The sequence below is a fragment of the Argentina anserina genome, chromosome 3, assembly GCF_933775445.1.
Source record: "Argentina anserina chromosome 3, drPotAnse1.1, whole genome shotgun sequence".
Lineage (NCBI taxonomy): Eukaryota > Viridiplantae > Streptophyta > Magnoliopsida > Rosales > Rosaceae > Argentina > Argentina anserina.
The window spans coordinates 10,104,032-10,116,124 of NC_065874.1; the positions used below are offsets into that span (position 1 = coordinate 10,104,032).

Below are 12,093 nucleotides of genomic sequence, written 5' to 3' on the forward strand. Positions count from 1 at the left end.
TTTCCTTTCGGCTTTATATGTGTTCTTTTTGGTTTGGGATGGGTTTAATGGGGGTGGCTAATCTGTGTTGGTGTGGGAGTTGTAGCGAATCAAAATCAGCTGGGGTTGTTGGAAGTTGTGGATTTGATAACTCGTACTCGGATATGCCGACTGCCAACACGCCAGAGTGGACTATGAGGTGGGGAGAGGGGGATTCCGGGAGTTTGTCCCATATGAGCAGCGTGGGGTCGTCAAGTAACCCGCTCGGTCTTTTGTTACAGGCTATCGAGATGGCCGAGAGAAGAGAAGGTGAGGTGGCGGGAACCAACGACGATGAAAAGAGATGGTGGTTGGGCAATAAGAAGGTTGATCCACTCGGTCGCGATGCGACGGCGGAGGAACCAGCAAACATCCTGGAGGTGTATCACATCCCGGCAGACATCAGGCTGAGGCCTTGGCCGAGGGGGAGTTGTTCCACATGCCGCCGTTGAGGGCATGTTGTATTTTGGAGAAAGTCTTATTGTGCAGGCTGACACTCCCGATAGTGTTTAGCGTCCAGTATCTATTGTCATGCATGCACATTGCCCCTGAGCAAGTTACTCCCAACATATGGATGTAGCTACCCGGGTGTATATCGGTGTTTCGGGCGCTAAGGTAAGGAAAACCATGTTGGTAGGAGTTTCTGGCCTGTTGATCATTGCAATATTCCCCAAACGAGGGAGCGGGAGGTCCATCATGATGGCTCCCCGGGGAAAGAAGTTCGCCCCTATGATTTTCGAGCCTCCGAGTTCCACCCCGACTAAGTGGCGAGATCGGTCGTTCGAAGTGGAGGGGTAGTGGCAGAAGGAGACTTCTATTTTTCAGGTCCCGGGGACTTTTCAGGCTCTCAGTAAGTTATTTGTGGAGTATGGTACACAATCTTAATTATCATACTTTTATAAGCTAATAAGTTTTGGCTCGCAGTGCCAATCCATACCGAGTTGTCGTCGTTGATGGAGAAATGGCTAATTGATAAGAGCACTTTGTACGACGTTCTTAACATGTTTTTACCTCCATTTGTACTTTGCTTAGCCCTTATTGTTGTACTATTGAGTCATTGAGTCGTAGTAAGAATCTTGGGCGGAATTGGATGTATTTTTGTCCTTACATGAATTTAAAACGCAGAATTTGTCTAGAGTCCTAGTTTGAGTAGGAATCCTTGTAGGACTAGGAAACCTAGTTTGATTAAGAGTCTTCATCTTTCTACATTTTGGTTGCATTTGCGATATTTTGAGAATCCTTCTTGCATTAGGATTTTTTTTACTAGAAAACGTACCATTTGAGAAAATCTTACTTGAACTTAAACTTTTATTTCGTAACTTTTCTAATCTTACTCTCCTATTATAGTAACTTACTTGATCTTTTTATATGAATTATCTTGTCTTTTATTATTTTCAGATTGTACAGTGAAGGAAAAAAATAGAGAAAAGTCAAGCAAAGGAGGAAAATAAAGAAAGAATGATACACCTACAAAGGAGAAAATAAGGAATTTATCAAAGGAGATTGCACCTACCAATGACAAAAATAAGTGAAAGAAAATGAGGAGAAAAAGTTCAAGCTATAATATTCAAGAAGCCAAAACTTTTCTATAAATAGCACATCATTCACAAAGAAAAATGATAACTTCTCCTTTGCATTCAAGAGCCAAAACTCTAGTAAAATATTACCTCAAACATTCTTCACCAAAAACAGCAAGTCGATCTCCCCCCTATACAAATTTCATCCCCACCGAAATTACCATTGAAGACACACCTCCAAGGTTCCTACAAACGTGTGATTCTCGCAACTCATCTTCATGGCTTTGTTAGTTTTTGATTTTCTACAATACTTTGTTTATGAAGATTGTAGTATGATGTTTGTGTGGGATTATTGTTTTGTATTAAGAATCAAAATTTTCAGATTGTTTTATTTGATTTTTGGTTCTTTGCCGAATTGATGGTTTCCTATAATTATTGAGTTTGTATTTCTATTGTTGTGTTTTAATCATCTTTCTCATACTTTTAGATAATTTTCAGATATGTGCATATGAATTTAGTGCTTGGATGCAGTCCCTAAGATTGTGTTTAAGTGCTAGATTCATCAACCATATTGACACAAATCGAATCATGCCCTAAGTAGGTTCGGTTTGTGTTGATTAAAAGTGGTAAAAATTCTGGAAATTTGCATGTGAAACCATGGTGGGTGACGTCACACATGAAACATGTCTCCAACAAAGATTTGTTGTTTAAATGTAATCTTGTTTGATTTCTACTCTAAGTGTTATTGAATTCGATTGCATGCAAATTTAGAGTAGGCCCTAAGTCAATCTAAATGTTAATTGAAATCTTGCATGATTAGATGATCCCCTAAGGCTCTAATTGTATTGGTGTCTAAAAGTATGTAATCAGATGAATTAGAATGCATGATAAAAACCAAACTTGTAATTATGTGGTGCATTGGTGAATTTGGTTTAAGTTTGTTAAAGAGAAGTCGATCATGTAAATAGTAATTAAGGTTTTATTTTAGTAGTTAATAATCAATCTCAAACCCCCCATTATTTGTTAACACATAAAGTTTAGAGTTCCATTCAATTCCCCCAAAAGAACGATCCCTGCTTATTCTATATTAACGATGATGTTTTACAGTGTTTAATATAGACGTTTTAATTAATGCTCTATCACTAATAAGTTGCATGCTTGCTTTTAAGGAGCAGGCAGACATGTCAGTCTATCAGTGGTGCCGGATGGGCGTGAATCAAACGTACTACGTCGTCAAATCGGCCGATAAGTGAATGTTCTAAGCCGATGTTGAGTTTTAGTATGGCATGATTTTTACAAGTGTTTATTGCAGCGACGGTGGAAATCAAGTTGTCGGAGAGGAAGATCACAGGCCGTTTGACAAGATGACGGACGATGAGGTGATCCAAGGGATCAAGGATGTTGTCTGAGAGTTGGGTCCGAAAGATGTGGATGTGGCGGCGAGACATAGTTTTCCTGCGATGCCGGAGAAACTGAAGGTATGCATCTATCCAATGTCATTAACACTTAAGCAGTACAAATTGCTTGCAACAGAGGTGGCGGCGTACTGGGGCGTGACACGGGATGAAAATCCAATAGATGGCCCAGGGGAGGAGGGAGTGGCGATTGATTGTCTCCCTGAAGAAGAGGTGGTGGCGATTACGGATTTGGAGGAAGGGCAGAGGGAGAATCCGAAGGTGGAGATGGAGCAGCCTGATGAGAGGCTGGTAATTCAACAAGTTGGTCCAGAGGATGTGGCCGGGAGGACGGGAGAAATTCCCAAGGTGCTAGAGATCCCAGAGCCACAAGCTGAGGTACCAGTTGTGCCAATCATGGCGCCAGAAGTGGCCGTCCAGCCGGAGGTGGTTGGCACACAGTCCGTGCCGGGACAAACAGAAGGGGCGCGGGAGCAGACAGTGAGTTGGGCTTACTAGGTCTTCAAGGGTGGTGTTAACAGGTTTCAAAATAATTAACAAAGTGAACAATTCTCATTCAAGTATAGTACATGTACCGGCTGTACGTGTATGTCCGTACAGTTAATAGAGTTAACTCAGTTAAGGAAAACTTGATTTACCATTTACCTGAACAGTGTCTCCGACGTTGACAATGAAGGCATCTGGAAGTGGCTTAACAGGAACCCAAATCCCATCCTTCTTGACTTGCAGACCATCCATTTCATTAACTTGCAAGAGAATAGTTAGACCACCGGCGTCAGAATGAGGAGTAAGGCCGATGACTTTCTCCGGCTGTGGACATGGAGGGTAATAGTTCATCCTCATGGATTTTAATCCACCTAGATATGACTTGGTTAATTCCTTCCCATCAATTGTTAAAGCAATTTCGATTTGATCAGTTAGGATAGCCATGGCCAGGTTTTCCAATTCCATCGAGTAAGTCTCTAAGGTGTCTCTGCGTGTACATGTACAAAAATCAGAAGGAAAAATGCATTAAAGGGTGTCTGACTTTTTCCATATTCTAAGTTTCGGTATCTCAATTTTCTAAAACTTCAAAAGAGTATCTCAACTTTCAATCCTGACCTAAAATTGGTATCCATGACTGTTAGCTCCGTTAACAAAGCTAATTCTGCCGTCAGTTTGGTCTAATATGACCATTTTAACCTTTCGTATATATTTAACCTTTAATTCTTTTTCAAATAATAAAAAAAATGCCAGATTCTCTTTGAAACCAGAAGAGAGGGATCCCATAAGAGGAATTAGAACCTTTAAGTGTGCAACCATAATCCAATTATAGTTAGGATATGAGGCTTTAATTCCATGCCACCCATAAAAGAAAAGAAAAAAAACCATGATTCAATCATAACCCTTTCTATAAATTGAAATTGAATATGTATCTCCCATTTTCTTCACCGTTAGGGCTCCTCATAGACTTTTCTCTTGCCCACAGGAGAAAGACGCTGTGAACTCCATTTTGGGAACAACGTTGTTATAATTATTAAAGTTTTTATCAATTATATTAATAATTTGATTGTAGAACGTCGAATGCAATTGAAATTGATGCAAAAGATGATGAGGAGGGCAATGAATAGGGGATTCTGGTATGTGAAGCAGTAGTTGGGTTAATTAGAAAAGCCAATGTCTTAATTTGGGAATTGTGGGTAGAAGACGATGGCGAATTGGCTCCATCAGAGAGCTAGACCGCCTAGACTTTTTAGCTTTTTAATTTTGCACTACACAATAAATACCTTTGTATTTAAATGGACGAAAATATCCTTTATATTTCGCTAGATGGTAGCCTCTTTAACGGAGCTAACAACGATATATACCAATCTTGGGTAGAACCGTAGAAGTAGAAAGGTGAGATACTTATTGAATTTAAAAACTTGGCATACTAAAAATTAGAATATAAAAAATGTCAGACATGGTTGAGTCTATTTTCTCAAATAAAATAAGTTTCCTTGGAAATACATTCTCGTACCACACAAGATTAAGTTGACATAAAGAGAAAAAACTCAAAATGATACTTGAAGTATCGTGAAAGGTATTTTTTGGTGCATACGAATTTTGTTACCCGAAATGGTACCTGAACTATTGCACCGTTACCCAATATGGTACCTCCGTTAGTTTCTCCGTTAAATTAATGATGTGATATGTATTTAGAGTTTTTTTATCAAATATAGTAAAATCTCGTTAAATAATAACCAATTAAATAATAACCTCGCTAAAATAAATTTTTTTTTTCCGGTCTCAACTCGGAGCCAATGTATCAAATTAATAATTCACTAAATTTATAAGATAATAGAAGTTCGAAAATTTATTTAGCTAGACCCCATCAAATATATAAATTACCAGTGTCATAATTTATATAATAAATTTTAAATTTATGAGGATTTCATTAAAAATAATAATTAACATAATCATCATCAAACAATATAATATTTTGAACAATGTTATACATAAAAAATAGTATATTTAATAAGGTATACGTAATAAATTAAACAATGTAAGTAAAAACTTTTTTCTTCGACAAAATGAAACAAAATATTTATTATATCTTGATAAATTAATAAGTTATAAATAAATTAATAGATTATTAATTTATTGATATATTAATATATCGCTAAATTAATAAATTTTATCAATTCCGAGACTATGAATTAATAGAGGTTTTACTGTAAGTAATAGGAAAATTAATAATTTTAAAATTAATTTTCTTATTATTGCTAAACAAATATATATACTAAATTGTGTTATGTTTTGTGATACAAGAGTTGATTTTCCTCTTAAAATTACAAATTTCATAAAAAATATTGTAAATAAATTTGCAAATAATATAAGTATGATTTATCAAATCCAACAAATTTTCAGTCAGTTTGGTGAATTTGTGAGAATTTAAAAAAAAGATAAGAAATAAAAAAAATTGTGTATAGACCATGTTGTCCTTTTAAATACATGTCACATCATCAATTTAACGGAGAAACTAACGGAGGTACCATATTGGGTAACGGTGAAATAGTTCAGGTACCATTTCGGGTAACAAAAATTTGTAGGTACAAAAAAATAACTTTTACGATACTTCATATATCATTTTGAATATTTTTCCTAACATAAACAATGCACGTAAGAGAGAGAGAGAGAGAGAGAGAGAGAGAGAGAGAGAGAGAGAGAGAGAGAGAGAGAGAGAGAGAGAGAGAGAGAGAGATCACTTGAACGGAGTAGGGAGCTTTGGGAACAAGTGAGGCTTCCTCATCTGGACAGGAAGGGTGGTGAGGAGGAAAAGATCAGCCCAGTCAAGTTTTTGCTCTTTAGAAAGGACAAATGCCTGTCCAAAACCCTCCACGTCTCCTGGCTGCTGCCAAAACCTTTTTTTCTCCTCTATAGGAAGGTTGAAGAAATCTTGAATTTCTGTCTTCATTTTTTCCATCAAAGAAGAGTTCACACCATGGTTCACCAGCTACAGCATAGATTAGAAGCAGGCAAGTTGATAAATTATACACTTAAACAGAATTAATAAAATTTATGCAGTGGTACCTGGAAGAAACCCCAATCTTTGCAAGCTAAGTGGAGCTTAGATAATTCATCAGAATTATTTGATTCTTGATGCTGAGAAAGCAGTTTCTTGAAGTTGATGTATGGTATTTCAAGTTGTACAGAACTGCGCTCGTCATCGGAAATAACCTTGTTCAGTTGGTTTTGAGCATCGTAACCTTGCTGTACGTATCTCGGTGGGATGGGCGCGGCGCGCTATGGGAACAAGATGAGAACCACCATGCACCCAGCTGCTGCTCTCCTCCTTCTTCGATCTCCATGTTGGATATCACCCCACTAATCTCCTTTCGTTTTTTTCCTGATAAGACCTCAAGACATGACATGCACTAATCTCCTAAATGCATTGATTCAACAACAAATTCGTAACAATGAATACATGCAAAAAAAAAAGAGACAAATTAGAGAAGAATTGTTGAGAGAAATTAAACCTCGTTCCTATTCCTTAAAACTGAGATCTACAATCTCTTGTTGTGGTGGATCAAGACATAATCCTAAATTCCTAATTGTTAGCGTGATTCAAGGAGCGTGATTTCCTCCGTAATTTGTGGGGAAATCTAATTATATATAGAGAACAATAATATGTGTAAAACATCAAACAATCAATACAACATTTCATTTCTCTTTTTCACTTGGTATCGAAGCCAATTTTTTCCTTTTATTCTGGGTTTGGGTTCGTGTTCTTACCTCTTGCAGGAGCTCAGCTCCTTCCAGTCAGAATCATCCGCAGTAGCTCGGCGCCTTCCAGTCGAAATCATGCAGAGGAGCTCGCCGCCTTCCTCGCATCCCTGTCAGGAGGAGTCTTCCTCTTCATCACCCAGCGCCTCTCTCTGCCTCCGCCTCTAAGCGCCGCTTCGACCAAGCCACATCGAGATCTCCACCGCACCAAGGTCCGGCTCCACCACGCCGCCCGAGCTCTCCTTTTTAGCTTTTTTTTTTCAATCGGACAGGGGTTCGGGAGAAGAAGAGGCGGAAATGGGGTGTTTCAGCCCTAAATACCCGGTTAGATTTGACCCGGACTCGACCCGACCCGGCCCAAATTTGATACGTTCATATCAGTTTTTTGGTGTTTCCGCTGTATAATCCCTGATTTTTAATTTGTTTTTTCAAATGGTTTTTGGAGACGAAGTTGAGAGTTTTCAGAACAATGATGTTCCGAAATTTGAAGTATCTGTCAAGAGTTCTGACAGTGGTTCATTTGGATGAACCAAACTCAATGGGATTAATTTCTGTAAATGGAAGAGAATTATGGTAGCTTATCTTCGAGGAATGCACAAGATGGGGCATGTAACCGGATTAACTAAAGCTCATAGTTCTGATGATATTGTTGCCTACACTAAGTGGGACAATGATGATAATCTTGTAATGTCAGTCTTGTGGAAAGCTATGAATGAAGAGATAGTTGATCTGGTGGAGTCATGTGACACTGCGCAGGCAATATGGAGGACACTAGAAGGCTTATATACTAATGACTCTGATTTTATACAGGTTCATGAGTTAATGTGCACAGCTTTAGCGATGCAACAGGATGGGCAACCGTTGGCGCAATATTTCACCAAACTAAAAAATATTTGGACTGAGATTGATGTGAAACGTCCTTGCATGATCAAGAATTAAGAGGATATTGTCTGGTACTAACAAGAAAATGAGCTTGAGCGCCTTCATCATTTCCTGAAAGGTCTTGATGCAAAGCATAACAATGCGAAATGGGAATTTCTCAGAAAGACCGAACCCCCTAGCCTGATTACAGCTTTTACATATATCCGAAAGGATGAGTCTCACCAGGAGAGTCTTCATCAGACACAAGTTGAAGTTGCCAGCCTTATTATTCGTACTAGATCTCCGGCACCACCCCTTCAGTAGGCCACTTCAGCTCTACTTCATTGGCAAGGACCACCACCCGACTTCGGAAATCAGCCCCACACTCATTTCTCTTATTGTCATGATACTAACCATTCTCGTGCGACCTGCTGGAAGTTGTATCCACACCTTAGGCCTACAAGGCCCAATTATCATCCCAAGGCTAAAGCATCTATTCAATTCATCCAGGAACCAGATATCTATGGTATGGTTGGACATGATCATCATACAGCAGGAGGAGCAATGCCTACTGCATTCATCGCTGGTTGTGGTAAAATTGGTATGGCTTTAAATATCTCTAACTTGTTAGTTTTGATACATAGATTATTAATTATGGTGCGTCTGATCATATGACTTATGACAAATCTTATTTTACTTTATTGTCTCCTCCACCAGTATCTTATGTTACTAATGCTAATGGTGAGACTTTTCCCGTAATCGGAAAATGATCAGTTCGTATTACTCCCACAATAGAGTTTCATAATGTGTTATATGTCTCTGCTTTATCTCATCATTTGATATTTGTTCCCCAATTGAACACTGACGCTAAGTGTTATGTGACATTTTTTCCTATGTATGCGATCTTTCAGGATCTTCTCACGGGAGAGTTAATTTGTCGGGGGTATCTGAGGGGCAGGTTGTTTCATCTGGATCAGACATATTCGGGGGAAAAACTAGAGGCACAGTCTCGGACCACTTTAATCTCCACTTTTGACAAGCTAAGTGAAGTTTGGTTATGGCATTGTCGCTTAGGGCATCCATCTTTTAGTGTTATGAAACAATCCATGCCTACTTTGTTTATTAGTGTAGATGAGTCATCTTTACGTTGTGAGACATGTGTTTTGGGTAAGAGCCTTCGATCTACTTATTCCCCTAGTCATTCTCATAAATGTATTCTTCCTTTTGAATTAATTTATTCTGATGTTTGGGGACCCTCTAAAGAGTCTATTGTGTCAAGAATGCGGTATTATGTGTCGTTTATTAATGATTGCACCCGTCTTTCCTGGATTGTTCTCCTCAAATCTAAAGATGAAGTTTTTTCGGCTTTTCAAGCCTTCTATACCATTGTCCAAACACAATATAATGCCACAATTTGAGTTCTTCGTTCTGACAATGGGGGGAATATGTGAATCGTGTCTTTCAAGAGTTCTTTACCAAACACGGCATTGTTCATCAAACAACGTGTCCTTACACACCTGAGCAAAATAGAGTTTCTGAAAGAAAAAATCGTCATTTACTTGATATGGCTCGGTGTATTCTTTTTAATGCTCATATGCCTAAATACCTTTTGGGTGATGATGCCCTTACTTCCGCCCACCTCATTAATCGTCTTCCCTCTTGTGCCCTTCAGGGATAAGTTCTATACGAGGTGTTTGCATCTCATGTCTCATTACCTTATTTTCATAATCTTCCTGCCCGTGTTTTCGGTTGTGTGGTTTTTGTCCATCTTGCAAAACATTAGCGGTCTAAGTTGGATGCCCGGGTAGTTAAATGTGTGTTTGTTGGGTACGGAGGAGATCATAAAGGGTACCGGTGTTATCATCCACCTACCAGGAAGTACTATGTCACTATGGATGTTACTTTCTTTGAGGAAATGAGCTATTTTACCTCTTCTGATACTGCTCTTCAGGGGGCGAATTCATATATTAAAGAGTTGTATCATGGAGTGGGGGAGACGAGTAAGCCAACAGATATGGTGACAGATTCAATTGAGATTACCAATGTGTCAGCTACACATGCACCACCATATAATTCCAGTGTAGTCACTCTAAAGATTCAGGTACCAGAAGATGACAACACAACTGCCCCTCATGTATCCCGTACTATTGTTTATACACCTGACAAATGCTCTCCTGGTACGGAAGATCACTTACCTGAGGTTAGTCATTCTATTGACACTAATACTAGTGAGGCTAATAGTAGACAATATGTCTTGCCACATAGGTCTACTCGGGGTCAGCCAACAAAAAAATATGAACCTACCCTTCAGGCTAAAGCTAAGTATCTTGTGACAAATTTTATGTCTACCAAAAGATTGTCTAAGTCATATGAATCATTTGTGAATCAAATATCTACTATATCAGTACCTAACAAAGTGCAGGATGCATTGAGAGATCCAAAATGGAGGAAGGCAATGGAGAAAGAGATGGAAACATTACAGAATAACAATACTTGTATCTCCACCACATGGCAAAAAGATTGTAGGATGTCGTTGGGTGTTTACAGTGAAGCATAATCTAGATGGGTTAGTGAGCCGGTATAAAGCACGCCTAGTAGCAAAGGGGTTACCCAGACATATGTCATAGATTATGATGAGACATTTGCACTTGTTGCAAAGATAAACACTATTCGGGCATTACTCTCTTTTGCTGCTAACTTAAACTGGCCACTTAGACAATTTGATGTTAAGAATGCATTTCTTCATGGAGAACTTATAGAGGAAGTGTACATGGATCTTCCGCCTAGATTTGTAGTCACTTCTCCAAGTAACTTTGTATGCAGATTAAGAAAGTCTTTGTATGGTCTTAAACAGTCACCTCGTGATTGGTTTGGAAGATTCTCACAATTCATGAGAAAAATTTGCTACAAACAGAGTAATTCAGACCACATATTATTTCTCAGACATCAACAAGGGAAGGTAACAGCCCAAATTATATATGTTGATGATATGGTGGTTACTAGGAATAATACTGTTGAGGTGGGTAGATTACTAAAACAGCTAGCCACAAAGTTTGAGATGAAGGACCTACGTACACTCAAGTACTTCTTGGGCATTGAGGTAGCTCGGGGAAGTGATGGTATCTATCTGTGTCAGAGGAAGTACATCCTTGATCTACTAACAGAGACAGGTATGTTGGACTGCACTCCCATTGATACTCCTATTGAGCAGAACCATTGGTTAGCAGAGTATCCAGATCAAGTGCATACTGAAAAACCTCGTTATCAGAGGCTAGTTGGACGCCTGATTTATTTATCACATACCAGACCAGATGTTGCATATGTAGTAAGTGTAGTGAGTCAGTTCATGTATAATCCCAGTGTTGACCACATAGATGTTGTTATAAGGATTTTGAGGTACTTAAAGTCAGCTCCAGGGAGAGGAGTAATGTTTTCTAATCACAATAATATCCTTGAGGTTTGCGGCTTCACATATGCAGACTAGGCTGGAAATATTATAGATCGGAGATCCACATCAAGGTACTTTACCTTTGTTGGGGGTAATTTTGTTACAAGGAAGAGTAAGAAACAAAAAGTGGTAGCTCGATCTAGTGTTGAAGCAGAATACAAAGGTATGGCTCAGGGAGTGTGCGAATTATTATGACTTAGAAATTTGGTACAAGATTTGGGTATTAAGCCTAAGTGTGTTATGCAGCTGTACTGTGACAACAAGGCAGCTATTGATATTTCACAGAATCATGTGCAACATGATCGTACAAAACATGTGGAGGTTGATAGTCACTTTATAAAGAAAAAGCTAGATGCGAAGATCATTAGTTTTCTTTTTGTTCCTACAGATGAGCAACTTGCCGATATGCTCATAAAATGAGTGTCTAAGAAGGTCTTTTATGACTCACTTAGCAAGTTGAGCATGATTGATGTGTATGCGCCAATTTGAGGAGGAGTGTTAGCGTAATTCAAGGAGGAAATCACAGGCGTGATTTCCTCCGTAATTTGTGGGAGAATCTAATTATATATAGAGAACAATCATATGTGTA

General features: G+C 38.7%; 1 pseudogene; it reads right to left on the reverse strand.

Annotated features, from left to right (window-relative positions):
• Positions 1-921: 921 nt before the first annotated feature.
• LOC126787023 (protein SRG1-like) lies at positions 922-7,275 on the reverse strand (annotated as a pseudogene).
• Positions 7,276-12,093: the final 4,818 nt, after the last annotated feature.